This window comes from Rhea pennata, chromosome 21, assembly GCF_028389875.1.
Source record: "Rhea pennata isolate bPtePen1 chromosome 21, bPtePen1.pri, whole genome shotgun sequence".
Lineage (NCBI taxonomy): Eukaryota > Metazoa > Chordata > Aves > Rheiformes > Rheidae > Rhea > Rhea pennata.
The window spans coordinates 2,071,588-2,090,188 of NC_084683.1; the positions used below are offsets into that span (position 1 = coordinate 2,071,588).

Sequence of the window (18,601 nt, forward strand, 5' to 3'; positions counted from 1 at the left end):
ACACAGAATCTATTTGGAGGCCTGTGGCTAGTGGCGTCCCCCAGGGCTCAGTACTGGGTCCCATCCTGTTCAACTTGTTCATCAATGACCTGGATGAAGGGACAGAGTGCCTCTTCAGCAAGTTTGCTGATGATTCCAAGCTGAGAGGAGTGGCTGATACACCTGAGGGCTATGCTGCCCTTCAGAGAGACCTGGACAGGCTGGAGAGCTGGGCAGAAGAGGAACCTCCTGAGGTTCAACAGGGGCAAGTGCAGAGTCCTGCACCTAGGGAGAAATAACCCTATGCACCAGTATGAGCTGGGAGCTGACCTACTGGAAAGCAGCTCTGCAGAGAAGGACCTGGGAGTGCAGGTAGATGACAAGTTGACTATGAGCCAGCAATGTGTCCTTGTGGCCAAGAAGGCCAAAGGCCAATCTCATTGGTTGCTCATCTAGCCTGCACTTCATCAGCTTACATAGAATCGTAGGGTCAGTAAGGTTGGAAGAGACCTCTAGAGATCATCTGGTCCAACCTCCCTGCTCAAGCAGGGTCACCTAGAGCCAATGGTTCTGTGATTCTGTGGGGGATCTGACTGGGTTATTTGCACCACAGTTGCTTTGACTGGCACAGGGAATGACAGGAGATGATGCCCATGCAAAAGCTGCAGCATTTGAGAGCCCCGTGGCAGGGCATGTACTCTGAGCCTTCAGCTCCCCAGGTAGCTTTCCTTTAAGTGGAGCAGGTAACCAGGACCCGGGCTCTTTTCCAGCAGTGGCCAGGGCTTATGTGTGCCCCAGTATCACTAAGAGAGGGGCAGTCATCCTCCATCTGTGCTGGGGAATGGGATGGACCCGATCAAGACTCAGATGAAGGATAGCATCTTCATCACAGGATGTGGGATATCTTATTTAGCTACTGACTTCTCCTTCCTCAGGCTCTATATAATTCTCATTTCACACCTTTCTTGCCACAAACTTCTACAGTTCACTTAATTCAAAGTAATCTAACATTACAAGCTTGGGTTTTGAAATTAACCAAGATGTTTAAAAGCTTTGTCTGAGCTGAAACTTTTTCAGTCCCTGACAGGATCCCTGCCCCATCTAACCTCAGCCTGCCACAGCCTCTGAAGCCACAGGGTGGCGAGAGAGCAATCCTACTTATTGCAAGCATCAGTTCTACAGCCTTTTTAATTCCACCTGCAAGTCCTTGTAATATCTTAAACTGGCCTCACAAAGATCTCACAGTATATCATGCAGTGCCTCTATAGCTAGATCACTCTAGGAAAGCTGACGTGTTCTGCAGTCATTCAGAAACTTGTGCAAAATCAGCTCATGGCTTCCCTGACTCACAAATGCTCCAAAAACTTGCTGCCTTCCAAAAATCTCTAGCCAACCTTTTCCAAAATGTAGCTTTATTTTGTTTTTCCCCAAATAGAAACTCTGTGCTGGAGGGATAGTGAGCGCCTAAGAGCTGCATGCAGTCCAGTAGTCCTCCAGCTAAAATCTCAGCACCGCAGACTTTGCTGTGGTCACTTAATAACAGCAATTGTTTGCTCCATTGTGCTCCAGTTAAAAATTAAAAAAAGGAGAAGGAAAGACAGATGCCCCTAAAACATTGGCCACAGCCAATGCAGTACCTGTTTTGCAAAGATCAAGGACTCTTATAGCATATTGGCATGCCACTGATTTCTCTGCTGTGTTGGATGAGGGTTGCATGGAGGATGATGATGCCAGGGAGGGCCCTTCCCTGGCCACAGCTCCATCACTCTGTGTGTGCAAAGGCAGTCAAGGACAAATCTGTGGCAGTGGGCTGGAGAAAACTCCTCTTGGAGTTGTGTTGTCTTGGGCTTTGCCTGGTAGGTCTTGGGTGCCCCTTGCCCTGGGACGGTGGAGTAATGGGCTGAGAGGTCCCTGCCCAGATACATGTGCAGCAGCAGGGCCATAAGCCACACTCTAGCCGCTTGGGAACCTGCTGACCTTCTCTGTAGGCATTGGGGTTCACCAGTCCCTTGGAGTCCTGCTGACCTCCTTCCCAGTTTCTGGGGATCACCAGAGTGGGAGTATGGGGATACTCTGTGTTTTGCTGTCGATAGGATATAACCTTTGCTTGCTGAATTTTCCTGGGAAAGCTCTAGTCATGAGAATGGGGGTACAGGCCCTAACTACAGGAAGGATGTCTGAGTGCATTCTGGGACAGGGCTGAGGGGGGAAGGCAGCAGAAAGCAATTCCTCTGTAGCCCCATAAGTGCTCCCTGCAGCTCAGCACAGCCTTGCCACCCTAGTTCCAAGACTCTCACAGGGGATATTTTTTTGCTGAGTGAGACTCCTCTCAGCCCCTGGTTTTACCTGCCCTCTCAGGGGCAGATGAATAGGTCTTTGCCCTCTGTGGGAGAGCCATGAAGAGGATGAAGATGTTCAGGGTCTGCCTGGGATTCCCCTCTGCCAGGCTGCTGGGGCAGTATGGCAGGTCTGTGGGTTGCCCTTGGTGGGCCACACAATCACCTTGGCCCAGCTTTTGTGGTCTGGACTGCTCAGAGCATCCTACTGGGTGTCTCATGGCTGCACTCATCTCTCATAGGTTTTGACTCTGATATGGTGATGCTGATGTTGTCCATTGGCAGAAGCAAGTCCATTAGGCATGTCTCTTTGGGGAAAAACTTTAATGTCAAATCCAAGTAAGTGCAACCTGTGGCATTGTCTTCAGGCCAGTGGCTGCTCTAGCACCACGCACCACCTGCCTCACTTCTCTCTCTCTCTCCATCTGAGCCTTGGGCCAATCGGGAATGCAAGGAATTGCCTCGTCTTCCCTCAGAGGCCTGCTTGCTCTACTATACCAGGGACTCATGGGGGGAATGTCACCTGCTCCTGACCCAGTCTGTGCTGGAGGGCAGGCGTCACAGACACAGGTCACAGCCTCTTGAAACATAGGTAGGAGTCAGGCAGGAGGCTGACAGATGTGTGGTGGTTTTGGGCAAAGGCAGAAGGATTGAGCTTTGCCAGCTGTTCTTGCCGTTCTGGGGGAAGTGATGCTGGGATGCATGTGTACCTATCTGCCTCTCCTGCAGAGATGGGCTGGTGGATGTCCTGCACCTCACTGTCCAGATTACCCAAGAGGATGACTGTGTAGGTGCCTCCTGCTGCACCAGGGGCCCTTACTTGCCCCAGCCATCCTGCCTGTGCCCTGCCTCTCGTCAACCGCCATGACCCCAGGGCTCTGTGCAGACTCCACTCCAGGGACATTGTCCAATTTGGCATGACAGACACATCTCTCCCTCCTCTTCCCCCTTCCAGACTCTGCAGTCCCTGTCACTGGCTGAGTCACGCCTCAAGCTGGGAACCAATGTCCTGCTCAGTGCCCTGGGCTGTAACACCAGTCTCATTGCTCTGGACATCAGCGGCAATGCCATGGGAGACACTGGTGCCAAGATGCTAGCCAAAGCCCTACAAATCAACACAAAGCTCAGGTAGCATGGGAAGGGCATCCTTCTCACATTGTGGCAGGTGGTCTTGACACAATAGTCCTCATGATACTGATACTACTGAAAGAGGCTTATTGTGGCTCCTTGGGACCACAGATGCAACCCTGCCAGTCCCAGCAAGCAGCTGAATGCTGTGACCATATCTCTCTTGGCAGTCAGCTGCTGGTGCTGACACAGGACATGTGAAAGGCAGGAGAGTAGTTAAATCTCTTCCTCTGCATGGCAGCTCCACACCAGCACTTGCCAGCTCTTTTCCAGGCTCCCATGAAGTTCAGAGTGCTGGAGCTGGAGCCTTGTGCTCATTATTCATCCATGCTTTGTTATCAGTGCCCTAGGCAAGAGATGGCAGAGAGCAGTTTCTTGTCCCTAAAATGTCACTTTTTTACCAAATTATTCCTGAAAAGGAAAGGTAAAAGTTTCTGGTGGAGAGAGGGAGCTGGGAAAGGTCTGTCAGCTGCAGACATTCCTCTGTGGGACTTCTGCCCCTGCCAGCAGAGTGATGCCTGTCTGAGTAAGGCTGCCCTGCTCTGCATCCCCTCCAGACATCCAGCTACTTTGCAGCCCTCTGCAGGGGAAAAGTTTAGCTTTTGAATCATGAGGTTAAGATTTTTAACCCCATTTCCCTGCCTCCTGGTTTGTGGGGTCAGCTTGGCTGAGGCTTCCTGGCACCTAGCAGGACAGGCATAGCTTGTCATGGCCCCGCCTGTTCCTGGCAGCCAGACACCTGCCCTCTATGCCGGCTATCAGTTCCTAGCTGGAGAGTAGGTTGATGTCCCATTTGGTGAGCTGACATAGGCTACTGTTTTGGTCTGGAGAGGACTCACTCTTGTACTCTTTGCAGGACCGGGGTTTGGGACAGGAACAACACAACCGGCCATGGACTCCTGGAGGTGGCTCAAGCCTTGGAGAGGTAGAGAAGGGGTTGTTTGGTTGACCTGCCCTGCTACCACCATGCACAAGAGACTCTAGCACCAGGACATCACCATCCCCAAGCCCTCTTCCCACTAAATGCAGAAAGGGTATCTCACTCAGAGCCAGTGGGTTGGAAACAGTGCTTAGGGGAGTTTCCATACTGTGTAGTCACTACACGGCCCTGGCCTTGCAGCTAGCAAAGCAACCCACAACCCACTTGTTGACCTCATCTTCATTAGTCATCTCTGTTGCTTCAGAGCCCCAAGGCTGGCTGTGGCCCACATTTCCCCCTTCCAGCACCATGGATCACTTAAGAGGAAGAGGGACAAGTTTTACAGCCAAGGAGAAAAGTCTTGCTCCTAAGCTGTGGTACCCACCAGAGCTGAGAGCCTACATCAGGAGTGCTGAGGATCTCTATCCAAACCAAGCACAGAGTTTTGTCATGCTGAACCATACCAAAGTCAGCGTACGGTCAGCACATTGTGATCTGCTCAGGCATAGATTTTTTTTTTGTGGGGATCTGGCACTCCGCTTCCTCCTACCCACAAAAGATGGAAAAAAAATGTTCATTTACTGAGACCACTGTGGGGTCTCATACATGGCCATGCAGATGCACACGGAGGCAAAACACTATAGGGGCTCCAGTGGTTTGAGTCGAGAGGGCCTCAGTCTGAGTGGCCAGAGAGTACAGACAGGCGGCCACTGTGACCCTGGGGAGTTTACCCCTCTGCTCGAGCTTAGCCATCCCCACAAGCCCTGTCATCATGAAAATGCTTTCCCCATGCAGGTGTTTCATGGTGGAGATAAAACCATGAGGCTGATGTGCCAGGGTCTCTGCCACTGCAAGGCAGGAGATGCCATGTAGATGCTTGCTTGCAGCAAAGGAGCTGGTAGTGCCACTGTCCTGATGCTCACCTGTGCCATTGCCTCACATGAACCACACCCTCAGGTCTATGCCCCTGCCAATGAATGATGTGGTGCAGGCATATCGGAGCAACCCTGAGAAAACAGAGGAGGCAGTGCACGAGGTGGGGCTGGGGTCTGGAGGAGATGGGCTGGGGTGCCAAAGATGCCTCCTCACGGGGTTATTTACATGCTACAGATCCAGTCCTGCCTGACAAGGAACCAAATGCGACACATGCTGCCCACACAAACCTTCTGGCTGCAGCAGGGCATCCTGACCACCTCTTCTGAACAGGCAAGTAAATGAAACCACCATGTTTGGCTGTACAGCCAGCTGTTCTGCTCCAGCATGAGTAATCTTGGCTAGTGCAGGACATCAAAGCAGACCTCTGCCCACCTCATGCTGATCCTTGCAAGCAGCACAGAGCACTTTTCACTTTTTCTGAGCCCAGGACAGAGCAGGCCATGGAGAAGACTGGGCAGGAGGAAGGAGGCTGAAGTACTCAAGCAGTCTTCATCCTTGTGCTTCGCACAAATTTGGTGCTGAGGAATTTAGGGACTGCTCATCCCCCCCCCCCCCTCACAGTATGCTGCTGTCTTCATGTGCTCAACACATGCTTGCAAGAAATTCCCTGCTGTACAGCATTCCTGGTCACTAGTCAGGGAGGACCTTGTGGAGCATTACCTGCATGTGCTCCCAGTGCTCAGTCAAGCAGCAGCCATGTGTCCTTCTCCTGGGAAATCACAAAAAGGACAGAGCCTTACAGTGCTGCTCAGGCGTTGGTGCATGACAGCATCTCCTCTGTGCTCCAGATGGTGAACGAAATCTGCCTCAGCGTGCAGAAGCATGTTGACATCCTGAGCTCCTGCCTGGGCAGGGAAGTGGAAGCTGACATCCTCTTTGCAGAGGAAGCCATCAGGAACGCCAACCTGTCCGTCAGTGTAAGTCTGCCACACTCCCAGAAAACTGCGGTCACCTTCCCTCTGCTTTGCCTTCCTGTTGTGGGAAAGAAATGTTCAATTCATGGGGTTTAAATCCAAGACCAAGCAGTTTATTGATTTATTAATGACATTTAACTAGCAAACAGTGAATTTTCAAGATCAATATCATAAATGCAACAGATATACATCACATTACTAAACACTTGTAAAATGTTAAAAAGCAGCTTCAAATTGCTGAACCCCCTTCAAATCCCAAGATGGTCTAATCCACATACATAGATACACACAGTTGTGTGCATACCTTCCCCAGGAACCGTGGGCTATAAGCACATCCCTTCTTCAAAAGAGGAGATTCCCCTGCTTGCACCACCCTTCTCTGGGAGCTGCGAATGCTTTGGCTTTGGGCTCACCCATTCTGCTTCTTACAATCTGCTGATGCCGACACTGGTGATAAATCTTCCCATGTTCCTCCAGAGGGTCCCTCCTTGGGGATCCCCATACTCTTAGCTGCATTGGCTGGATGCAGCCTCCCACAACATGGTGAGGGGAATGTTCCACCAGGCCATGATACTGGAGGAGGCCACTCCTGGCAGTGTTAGACTCTGTTAGACTGCTGCTGTTCCCACTTCTCTCTCCTGATTACACATTTTCTTTCTTCTTCTATACTTCCTTTCAAGCTGCTACTTTTTTTTCTTTTTTTCCTCCCCTCAAGTTTCTTGGCCACCCCCTAGTTACTGTTTAATCCAGCTAGTGGGCATCTTCTTCCTTAGTGTTATCACTTACTGTCTCATCAGCTGCTGTTGCAGGGGAGAGGTGTGGGTCTCTCCACACACCTGAGCCTGTGCCCCTATCCCAAGCCTGTCACCATGTCCTCGTCCCTGTGTAGCAATTGTCTCTACATGAGCTGGCGAGGCCAAGAGCCATGGTGCCTCCCCAGCTCCACTGGGCTTTTCCAAGAGATACACTGCGTCTCTCCATCCCAGCAGGAGGGAAAATTTGCACAAATCTATGAGCAGTTTGTTAGAGACTGGAGATGTAGAGAACTGCTGGGGGCCAGAATTTCCTTGAGGCCACACCAGAAAGGATTTGCGTCAGGTGTTTTGGGGACAGAATTGCTTCAAATACAGACCATCAAACTGCTTGCTTGCAAGGGGCTGGCACTGACTTTACAGCCTACAGTGACTGACTTTACAGCCTACAGTGAGACCTAACAGGGTGGGGGATGCTACTGCAGACAAGGAGAGGAGGGGCTTTTGCCACCTACTGCCAAGTCTCCTGGTAGCACCTGGAGGCTATACCATGGTGAAGATGCTCTGCAGGGACCTGGCGCTGTTCTCCAAATGTTGGGGACAAATGGTTGTGCATGGTGAGTACGTATTCCTGCAACAGGGTGAGAAAGAGGTTACTCATCAGCTTCCTGGGTTAGGGAAGGCCTCTAGAGGGATTTAACTAAAGAAGAGAGTGCTGATGCTGCAGAGGTACTGGAAGGGATAGGAAAAGATAAGCGGTGTGAGAGCAGACTGTCTGGGCACAACGAGAGGAGAGCTAATGGACTCTGGGGGCAGTGGGCAGGGAATGACCAAGAGGGAGAAGAATGCAGAGAGGCTGGGGGGGGCCAACTTCAGCCCAGTGTGGCTGGTAGATCCCTGGGAGTCCCCAGCTAATGCAAGGAGAGCTTTGCTACAAGGCAGCCGTGGACCAAGACTGACCTACCATACATGGCCAAGCAGAGGAAAGTTAATTTGCTGTAGGCTCATCCACACTTTCTCTCCACCCCTTGCAGATTTTGCCTCTGTTGTATGAAGCAGGAAACACCCCGTACCAGAACGACAAGCTGCAGCATAAGATGGAATGTCTCACAGAGGAAGCGTCACAGGCCTTCGGCCAGGAAATCCAGGTGGGTGCCTGCTAGGAGCCACTGCAGCAAGCAGGGAGCCACCAGTGGCATGGGATGCTTGTCAGCCTCGGCCCAAGATGTGACAAAGCCCCAGAGGCAGGGACTGTCCTGCCAAAGGGATGACAGCTGCTCTGAGCCTGACACACAGTGTGCTCCAGCAGAGCACCTACTGTGTACCTTCCATCACTCAGGTCCCTTCTGTACACAACATCTCCTGAGACAAATAGGAAAACATTTGAATTCTGATAGAAAAGATGCATAAAATTCCCTTTTTCCACCCCTAAATTCTGGATTTGCTGCAGGCGATCATGCAAGCCGTATTGGACACAGTGCACAACCTGTGCCCGGCCATGGTACAGAAGAGGGGAGTCAGGGACCAGCTGGTCAATGCCATGTCAGAGCGCATCTATCTCCAGGACCCTCTCAACCTCAGTTCTGTCCTGGACCGGATGGCCACTGATGTCTTCAACAAGCTGAAGTGGGTGACATGACTTTTTCCCTTTTTGCTCAGCTGCACATTTAAGGGGCTGCTGCACAGCTGTCTCTCTCCCATGGGGCAGCTCAAGATCAGAGTCACCCCATGTGGCTGAGCTGCCAGGGAGAGTGTGGGGCAGAGGGACCCAGCTGCCGTGTTTACCCAGCTTTGGCTTTGCTTCCCAACCTGATCCAGCTTGCACCCCCTGCTACGAGTCTCTGGGGAGCTGGGAAGTCCTGGGTGGAGGAGGATCATACTCATGCAGGCACATACTCACTGCTGAGAAAGGAGAGCCCTGAGCATTGGAGGGGAGGTACTTGGCATCCTCTATCCCTGCCAGGACATGACCAGCACCTGCTCCAGGTCCTGGTTCCTGCATGGAGAGCAGGAATGGGTGCACATGTCTGGCCAGCAAGTTGCCTGGGCATGTTCTCCGTGATGTGTCTCCAGCAGCATGGCCATTCCCTGGCTGAGCCTCTAATTCCCTAGCAGGGCTCTACAAAGAGGTTGCACTCCAGGGACACCTGTGCCTGTTCAGCTCCTGGTGCAGCCAGGCTCAAGGCTTGTGGGGCTGCAGCCACCCAGCTCCTTACCCACGTGTCTCCCACCAAAAATGAAAACACCTATGCAGGCCACCCCACTTATTGGGCTGAAGCAGGGCTAGCTCTGACACCTTCTCTCTGGTCCCAGTGAAACCAAGCTATCTGTCACAGCGGCTGTGGCTGACTGCATTGTGGATGCCATGCTGGGAGACCTGACTGTTGCTCAGTGCAAGCTGGTGAGTGCCAGAGAGTGCCACTCTTGTGGGTCATGATGGGGATGTGAGATGGGTGTGTATGTTGGCATTGCCCAGGCACCAGCCAACACAGTGGTTGCAGATTTGCTGTCTAGAAAGCAGGACAATTTCCACTCAGGCTGCCTTTCCTCCCAGGCAATCCTCTCCCACAGTTGTCCTGGCAGAATTAACCCTATACAGCTCCTCATCAACCCAGAGTGAGGTCCAGGAGCTGCCCCATGGCAGAGAATGTTGGGTGAGTGCCAGGAGAAAGCCGGGCAGCAGCTGCCCCCATACCAGGGCTCTCTGGATGAGGCAGGAGCAGAGCAGCCCCACTAAGGCATGGCCAGGGCTGGCAGCTGGCTAATCAGGCCTAAATCTGCTCATAAATCCCAGGCACTGGAACAGAGTGGAGCAGCAGAGCATACACAGCGCAGCCGAGTGCAGTTCAGCCAAGGGAATGATTTAAGCATTTCCTCATGATTTTAGGCAGAAAGCCTCTCCAAGCACGGTCTGGACCTCCCATCACTGCAGCTGGAGTCCATTGAAGATGGTGCCACTGTGCCAATGACTCCCTGCTCGGCTGTGCTATGCTAATGTCTGGGCTACTAGAGGGGTCAGTGACATTAGGAGCTTTCAGGCCTGACCCAAGCCTACCACTACATGATACCCCCACCTAGGATGGTTTAGTTAGGTGCTGAAGATGAACCAGACCAAGAGAGGGTGCAGCCCTGGGGATTTAGGGGTGTCAGAGGGGTTGCAACAGGCACAGGACCAAGGCTGGCTATGTCTTACTGCCATGGGGAAGACAGGAGGACACTGCTCACCGTAATCAGCTTTGCAGAGCAAAGGTAGCCAGCATCGAGGCTGTGGGTGACTCCCAGGCAGTGCTTACCTGTGGTGGCCTCTGTTTGGCTCCATTCTCTTGGTGGCCAGATAGCAAGCGCATTGCTGGATTTGTGAGCAGCCTCTTTCTCATCCTCTCCCTGCAGCACAAGATGGCTCTACAGAGGAAAAACAAACATTTCAGGAGCATTTGGCCCACGCCAACCATGAGAAGTAAGGCTGCTGCACAGCCGTCCCTGCTTCTGTGCCCTGCTTTGGTGTACATCCATTATGGTCTGGAACAGTGGGCTGCCTGCATGCCTGTAAGGGCATCGCAGTGGCAGGGGGCTCACACCTCACACCAGAGGCATATGATATTTATGTGGGGGCCACTGTTCAAGGCACTTTTCTGACAATAATGTGGGGAAGAGCTGGCCTTTTGTCGCCCAATGTTTTGAGCTGGATGGGATCCAGATACACTGCTGCCTCAGGAGAGAATGGAAAGTGTGTGGGTGACTCTGAAGGCTTCAAAGCAGAATGCCTCTTGTAGGGACATCTCCTTGTACCATGCTGGAGACCACTCCTAAGGCCTGAGCATTGCTTAGCCACCCAAAACATCCAGGGGCTCTGATTTAAGGCCTCAGGATTGCAATGTGGCAGAGGAGGGTTTGCCGGAGGCTGTTCCTAGGGCTGCAGACAAACCTACAGGGTGGCTGCCCAGAGAGAGCAGTGCTGAATTGTCCTGTGCTTTTCTGCAGCTGATTTTATCCCACAAAGCTCTGTGTGCCCAGGTTGGCTGGGAACTACTGGATCTGAGGAGGCCCAAGGAAAATGACCAGCCTTGTAGTGACTTTTCTCTTTGGGGACTTTGGCAGTGATGCTTGTTGGCATTGAGATCCCAGGCTTCAGCAGAAGCAGAGTTCATACTAGACCTGAGTGCCTCACATCCAGCTATCCCTGTACCTGCCCTAGATGCAGAGGACCCTTGAAATCTGCTGAGCCTAGCCTTATCCTCATCCATCATAGCTGTGCTGTGTATGCTGCAAAACAAAGTACACCTTTGGTAGCTCCTAGTCCTTCCTGCAAGCTGGGCCAGGCCTGGTGTAGCCCGTGCTGCTCTCCCCCTGCCTCGGTGTAAGCCTGTGAGGGGTTTGGTGTGCATCTTTGGACTTGTCTGCAGGAAACCACTTGTGTCACTCCCCTGCAGCATCCCACGCTCACCGCTTTGCCAGCTAGGTGCAAAAACCTCCTTGGAGACCTCGTTCCATTGCGAGAATAGCAGGATCTGGCACCAAATGAGCTGCAAAGCTGTTGCCCAAGGCTGAAGTGCAAGCTCTCCTCACCGTCAACAGCGTTTGCACAAGCTGTGGAGGAGCTGCCTGGCTCTGCTCCCCTCCCCTTCCCTTTGCGTGGTGCAGCAAGCACCACGGTGCAGCGTGCTAAACCTCCACCACTGCTGCACTCAGGCTAAGGCTGCCACGGTGGGGAGGTCTGCGTGGGGTTTAGCCAAGGCGCTGGCCTCAGGGCCTGTTCTCAGCCTGGGCCTCTTGCCCTCACAGGTCTTTCGGAGCTGGAGCTACAGGCAAGCAGGGACGCAAGCGGGCTCCGAGTGCACCGGGCGCCGCTGTCACTCAGTCCTGCCGCACCAAAGGCACGCTCTGCCTCCACAAAAGATGCTGAGCCTGCGAGCAGCTTGCTCCCTTGCACGCAGCCCACATCTGCCGAATCCCTTATGGACCTACCAACCGAAGGGGAGCATTGCACCAAAGCCAGGCCCCAGCCAAACCACAGGCACAAGCAGCCTCCAAGCAAGCCAAATGTAAGACTTGTTTTGGTTTTTTTTTCCAACCAGGCAGTTTGTGGGATAGGAGGAGGGAAGGCTTGTGGGTTTTTTATTTCCCATGGAGAAGACCAGGCCTGGGAGAGATGGGTGGTGCTGAGGCAGGGGCTGGAGGGGGGGTCAATGTGTGCTGTGGTGGGGTGCTTTGGAAAGGCTGGAAGCACTTTGACTGCTGTCTAAGCAATCTCTGCTCCTTCACCCGCCTTTAGAAGGCCCTTGGGGGGCAGCCCCCCACCACACACCTAAAGCAAGTGCAGAAGGGTTGGGAGTGCTCTGGAGAAACAAATCATGGGGGCACTGTGTCAGGTGGTCCAGCTTGTCCCTTGTCTCCCTGCCATCATGACATAACGGTCCTGCCATCTGCTGGAAGGCCATGGCATGCATGTCCATGGTGATGCTTATCTGGTCAGGCCCTGTGGTTGGAGCCTGCCTGCCCACTCCATCAAGCCGTTCCGGATAGGCAATGTTCTGCCGAACATTGTCTATGTGTTTGGTGAGGGCAGGCTTTGATGGATGCAATGTGACAGGCAAAGCGGATATTGGACTGCTGGAATGGATCCTGAGAGGCATAAATCCAGCTGTAATGAAAAGTCATTATGGATTGAAATGCCACCGACCGAGAAGTGCTTTCCTCTTGTCAATTGGAAGCCACCAATCTCGTGCCCTGTGCCAGAGCTTGGCAAATGCCACGATTCTAAAGGAAGGTCAGGCCATGGTATAGACATGGACATGGTCCAGGCTTGGACGCAAAGTGGTTGATCTTTGTCTGAACCACAGCAGTGCTTTGAGTTGGTTGGAGTTGGACTCAACAGGGGAAAACCAGTGAGGATGAGTACTAGGCTCTAAGTGCAGATGACAAGACATGAAACAAGCCCTGAGTGCCCAGCTGCATGGCTCGCAGGCAGGCGTAGGCTGTGCAGGACACCCCCATAGGATACTTTGCCCCTTCCTCATGGAGTGTTGAGCACGGACTCCCTTGGGTGTGGGTTTTCCAGACCTAAAAGCTCACACCTTGATGCCTGCAGTCAGCATCCACAGCTTCTGCTCCATGGGGGAGTTGGTTACCTCATGATGCCCAGCTTCTCTCTCAAAGCCTGGCCGCCCCTTCTGAGCAGCCATATATCCTAACCTTTATCCTTGCCTCCTGGTGGTATGGATGGATGGATGGATGCAGTCTGCACTGCGCTGAGGGCGGACTGCAGAGCAGTTCTCTCCTAGGCCTCCAGCCACTTGCTTCATCAGGAGCAGGGAGTGTAAGTGTCCATTCCTTGGTTCTCAAAGCAAGGAACCTTCCTACCAAAGTCTTCCTCTCCACATGGCCCAAGAGTCTAGGACAGCATACAAATGACTGACCCAGCTATAGGAGATCATTTGCAAGAGTTGGTTCTGACATCGGGCCGGGGCTGTCCTTGCTGATGCTCAGTGCCCACAAGGTGAGCAAAGGCAGGATCTGCCACAACGTGCCCCCAAGGAGGGTTGGAAATGTACTGTGGAGCCATATGGACATCCTGCAACACAGGCACTTATGGGTAGAGAGCTAGAGAGAGAACACATGGGCACCAGACCTTCTCCACAGTGCTGAGCAGGAGCATGAGTGCCCAGCACACAGCAGCGCACTACAGCAGGGGTCCTGGCGTGATGCAGCAGAGGAGGGCAATGCTGGGCCAAGGAGGCCACTGCAGGGGAATTGCAGTGGCTGTTCAGGCAAGGTGAAAGGCTGGTAACAAGCAAAGGAGATCTAGGGATCCTGACAAAATGGTGATGTGCCAAGTTATCATGGGATCCTGTCTGGATCACAGTGTGATAACATCCTGATTTGGCTTTAAGGCCAGATGCATGGAACAGGGAAGGGGACGTCCTGGTCTGTGGAGGTGCCAGCCCATCCAGCCCAAAGGGTTTCCAGGTCCTTTCTTGCACTGGCATCCACAAACCTCCTCCCGGCATAGCAGAGAGGTCTGCACGTGCATATGCATGGGACAGGATACGCCTGTATGCGATGCATATGTACATATGCATGCATGGTGTATAATTTTGCCTGCCTGTGTGGCCTCCCAGGAGGTGGTGGGTAAGGGAGATGTACCTACTGCTGCCCACCTGCTGCTCAGGCCTGGTTCCAGATGATGGCCATGCTTGCTTGCAGGTGCAGCCTGTGGCCTATGAGAACAGTGAGGACAGGAGCATCACCCGTGTGGATGAGGGCCTTGAGGACTTCTTCACCAAGAAGCTCATCACAGAGGACCTGCCATAAGTGAAAGGGGGTGCCCACAGTCCTCTCAGTAGTGCTGGCCCAGCAGCCAGCACCCCCAGTATGCTCCTGTCCCCTGGTGCACCATGTTTCTGCAGACTACCACCACCTGCAATCCACACTGCCATGCAAACATTGCTGGCTCAAGGTCAGGGCCAAGTGCTAAAGGGATACTTGGGAAAACAGCACCACAGCACTTCTTACCCTAGGCACCTGGTAGGGCAGAGCTCTGCCTGGCCTCAGAGAGCATTTTCAAGGGCAAACTGGCAGGAGGACATTGTGAAGGCACTTGTTGGGTGAGACGCAGGCAGGGCTGGCTTCCCACAAGCTTTGGGGGGAGGACAGTTGTATAAGAGTTGTGGGGGTCTGTCCCACAACAAGGAAGGAATGATCCACCAGGGTCTAGATGAACCATGCCATGAGAGCTTCCCCGGGTCTACACAGGGCTGGCTGAGCCAAGCATCCGGGGCTGGCACTGGGTCCTTGGGTCAAACACAATCCCTCGGCAGCCCTGACCTAACATTTCCCAATGCCTCATCTCTCCCCAGCCCCACAGCACAGGGGACCTGCCCTGGATCAGCCCTTCTGGCATCTTCAAGCTCTCGCACCCTCAAGAAGAAAATTGGGACCTTTTTTGCATTCAAGAAGCCCAAGTCCAGCCGGGGCTCAAGGTGTGAGAAGGAGCCTGAGGGCAGTGTCACAGCTCCCAAAAGCAGACGGTCGGTGCTCAGTGACATTTTACAGCCCCCCAGCAAGGCAGGAGAGCCACTGAGCAAGTCTGAGGAGGGGAGCCTCGCTGCCGAGCCCCAGGCAGAGCCTGAGCACAGCCAGACTCCTGACTCTGCCTGCAGGATTAGGCCCAAGTATTCATGGGAGGGCAAGTCTCAGTCACTTATATTGCTGTCCGGGGAGGATGAGGACACACTTGGGGTCAGGCACGACAAGGTAAGCACTGCCACGGCAGTCCTCAGCAAGCCACCTTGGATGACTGTCATCGACTTGGCTGCTGGGTGCTGCTGCCTCCGAGAATGCTGATGGTACTGGGGCTGCATGCCATCAGGGCCTGTGGAACAGAACCAGGGCACAGGGCTGCAGCCCACCCATGACTGAGAGGGAGAGGAGAGCAGGCTGGACACCGCAGGGATGTGGGGATCCGTGAGCAATGACTGGGGACAGGCCCTACTGGGTTGTGTCCTTGCCTCAGTAACCATAGGGTACAACTAGGGTTGGGGGACCAAGCACTCAACAGGCCATCAGGTTGGTGCTGCTCGTCCTGTGAGGAGTGCTGCCTCTCTCACCACACATCCTGGCATGGCTGTGTCTTTCCTGCAGAAGAGGCACCTGGAGAAGAATGACAGGGAGCTTCCCAATTCCTTCGAGCAATGTGTGTACACCATGTTCCACCGCACGGGTGTCACAAAGGGCCTGGCCACCGAGGGCAAGAAGCAGCAGGTGGGATCGGCTCTTCTTTAGGGACACATCCTGCACCCAGGGAGGTGGAGATGGTGGCCCATGGGAAGAGGTGACCCAGGCCCTGGTCTCATTCCCCTGCCCAGGCCAGACCTGACAGCATACAGGCCTGTCATCACTGCCCGTAGCATCTGTCCCCTAACCCTCTGCAAGGGAAGCAGCGCATGGATCATGGAGGGTGTCTAGCCATCTGTACCTTCTTCACCAGCATGCACCCATGCCACGCACACTCCTCCCCTCAAGCCCTGGCAGCACACTGCTGGTCACAGGCCCATCAGCCCTGGTGCTGCAATCCCACCACTACCTCACCAGATTTCTTTCTCTTGCAGAGCAAAGACAGCGAGATAAAGAAAGCTGGTTCAGATGGTGAGGTGCTACGTCCTGCCCCCCGCTTCCCTCTGCCCTGACCCTCACCGAGGGTGGCACAACTGGGCATCCTTAGGACCCTATGGGCTCCTGGATGCATGTTTCACGGCAAGGCCAGCCCCCACATCCCATGGCACACAGCTCACAGGAACTGGGCCAAGCATCACCAGTTTCACTCAGGGCTGCTTTACCCTGTGCTTTAATCACCTCACTGGGTGCTAATGGCATGGGGGTGACCCACTCAGCACACTGTTGCTGACCAATGACCTGTGCTTGCAGGGGACATTGTGGACAGCTTGGCAGATTCACCACCACCCTCCTTGAAGGTGCACACTCCATGTCCACAGGTAGGTCTGCTGTGGGCACAGGTGGACGTGCACAAGTTGCCAGGGGCAGGGGATTGGCCAGCGGGGGGAGTTAAGTCTTTCCCACTGTTAGCATCCAGCAGCGCTTTATGGGGCCAGCACATTGGAGTCAACATGTACCACTGCTCCAGCCAGTGGGCACAGACACCCTGCTCAGGGTACTGATCTGGCCGTAGCAGAAGGAAATCCAGCCATTCTCCCTTTGTTGCATACACGGACAGAGACATCAGCCCAAGCTGCTGGCCTGCTGCTGGCCCTGGGGACCAAAGCCCACCTATGTCCTGTGTCCCTTGGGTAGGTACAGGCTGACAGCCAGCTTTTTAGAGCTACCCGGCCCTCCTCAGAGCCAGACTCTGGGGGAAAACCCTACACGTGGGATATCCATGGCTCTGCCCTGCCTTTCCCACAGGCACATCCTTACGGAGCAGCCTGGCCAACCTGATGGAGGCCAGCATAGGATCTGCTGCTCCCAGGCCAGCCTGGAAAGTTCTGGGGAAGCAGCTGAACACAGAGCTGAAGGGGAAGAGCTCAGACCTGCCCCGGCACTCCCTTCCCATCCCCAGACAGAGCAGGCAGCTGGAGCCGGCAGGCCGAGAGGGATGGAGCAGCAGCCTGTCACGGCTTGGGAGGAGCACACCAACAGCGCTGCTGCACAGGGTCAGCCACTATGGGGAGTCGGGCACCAGCACCACTCCACCCAGCCTGGCAGCACCTCCTGATGCTGAAAGTATGGGCATACAAGCCACAGAAAGGACCGTAAAGAGGGGCTAGCCCATTCACAGCAGAGGCAGCCAGTGCTGTGGGAATTTGGCGATGGAGGCCAGCTGAAAATTGAGCCTTGAGCCACCCTCCTCTAGGGAGGAAATGGATACAAAACCTAAAAACGCTGGTTCCCTTCTCTGCCTGTGCCCCTGATGTGCCCCATAGGCTCTCCCAGGACACCCTGACAGGGCTGCTGGGGAGGCATCACAGGACATGCCTGCGGCAGGGACCATCTCCCCGGCCAGCAGTTCCCCCTGGCTTTCCCAGACAACCACCTGGCTCTGGGGCCGGTTGGGCTGAGCGGGACCAACTGCAGAGCTGTCTCCATCCACGAGGACCAGCTCAGGGAATCAGAGAGCCTGATGGAGCTGGAGGGTAAGTCAAGGCCAGAGCAGGAGCCCCAGGTGCTGGGGAACAGAAGCACCCAGCCCTGAAGGCCACAGGCTGCGCAGCTGGGTTTGTCTCAGGGTAGAGGAGGTGCTCATCACTCCCATTCAATACAGCACTCAGCAGCTGAGGATGACTCAGCAAAACAGGCACAGCCCATGACAAAGGCCTAGCAAAAGCCCTACTGCCCTGGCTCATCCACAGGACAGACAGGAAGACAACAGGAGGGAGGGGATGGCTTCACCCTGGCAGCACAAACACTTGCCCTCTGGTGCAGCCCCAAGGGGCTGAGCTTACTTTGGGATGCAGGTGATACAACAGCAACGCATATGGGAACATGGCCTCCAGCACCTTCCCTGAACAGATCAACAGAGCAGGGTAAAAGCCCCAAAAGTCCATCCATCCCCTTTTCCCTTTCGCAGTGCTTCCTACAACACACTGTCGGAGCCACATTCATTGCGGCCACATCCAGAAAACTGCTCTCATGACACTAGTGCTCTCAGCTCCCGGCTTCACCTTCAAGCTCAAGCCAGGCCGCTCCAACCACATAGCCAGCTTATGTAATGCCGCGTTTCGTTTCCTCCAGATGTAATGATCCCCCTTCGTCTGCGGCAGTCACCTGCGCTGAAATGGAGGAACAAACGCAACTCCCTTGCGGACCCAGAGGTGACCAGCGAGCCCAGCCCATCCTTGGATAGCATGGGTAAGGCTGGGCAACAGGAGACTCTGAGTTGCCTTGCCCTTTCCTAAAGTAAGTGTGATGGCAGTGATGGCTTGTTCCACACTAACACCAGTATTTGTGGCTTTTCCAGATGCTGTGATGCAGGACCAGCCCAGCACTGGGGACACACCAGAGGAGCTGCAGCCTGGAGCAGAAGCAAAAGAAGACCAGCCACAAGCTGTTGTGAACACACAAGGCTCAACCCTAGACCAAAGAAGTACAGTGCTGGGCCAGGGGGAGCCAGCCCTGGGACAGTGA

General features: G+C 54.1%; 1 pseudogene; it reads left to right on the forward strand.

Moving 5' to 3' along the window:
- Positions 1-18,601, forward strand: part of LOC134149688 (capping protein, Arp2/3 and myosin-I linker protein 2-like) — a 34,669-nt pseudogene extending 16,068 nt beyond the window's left edge.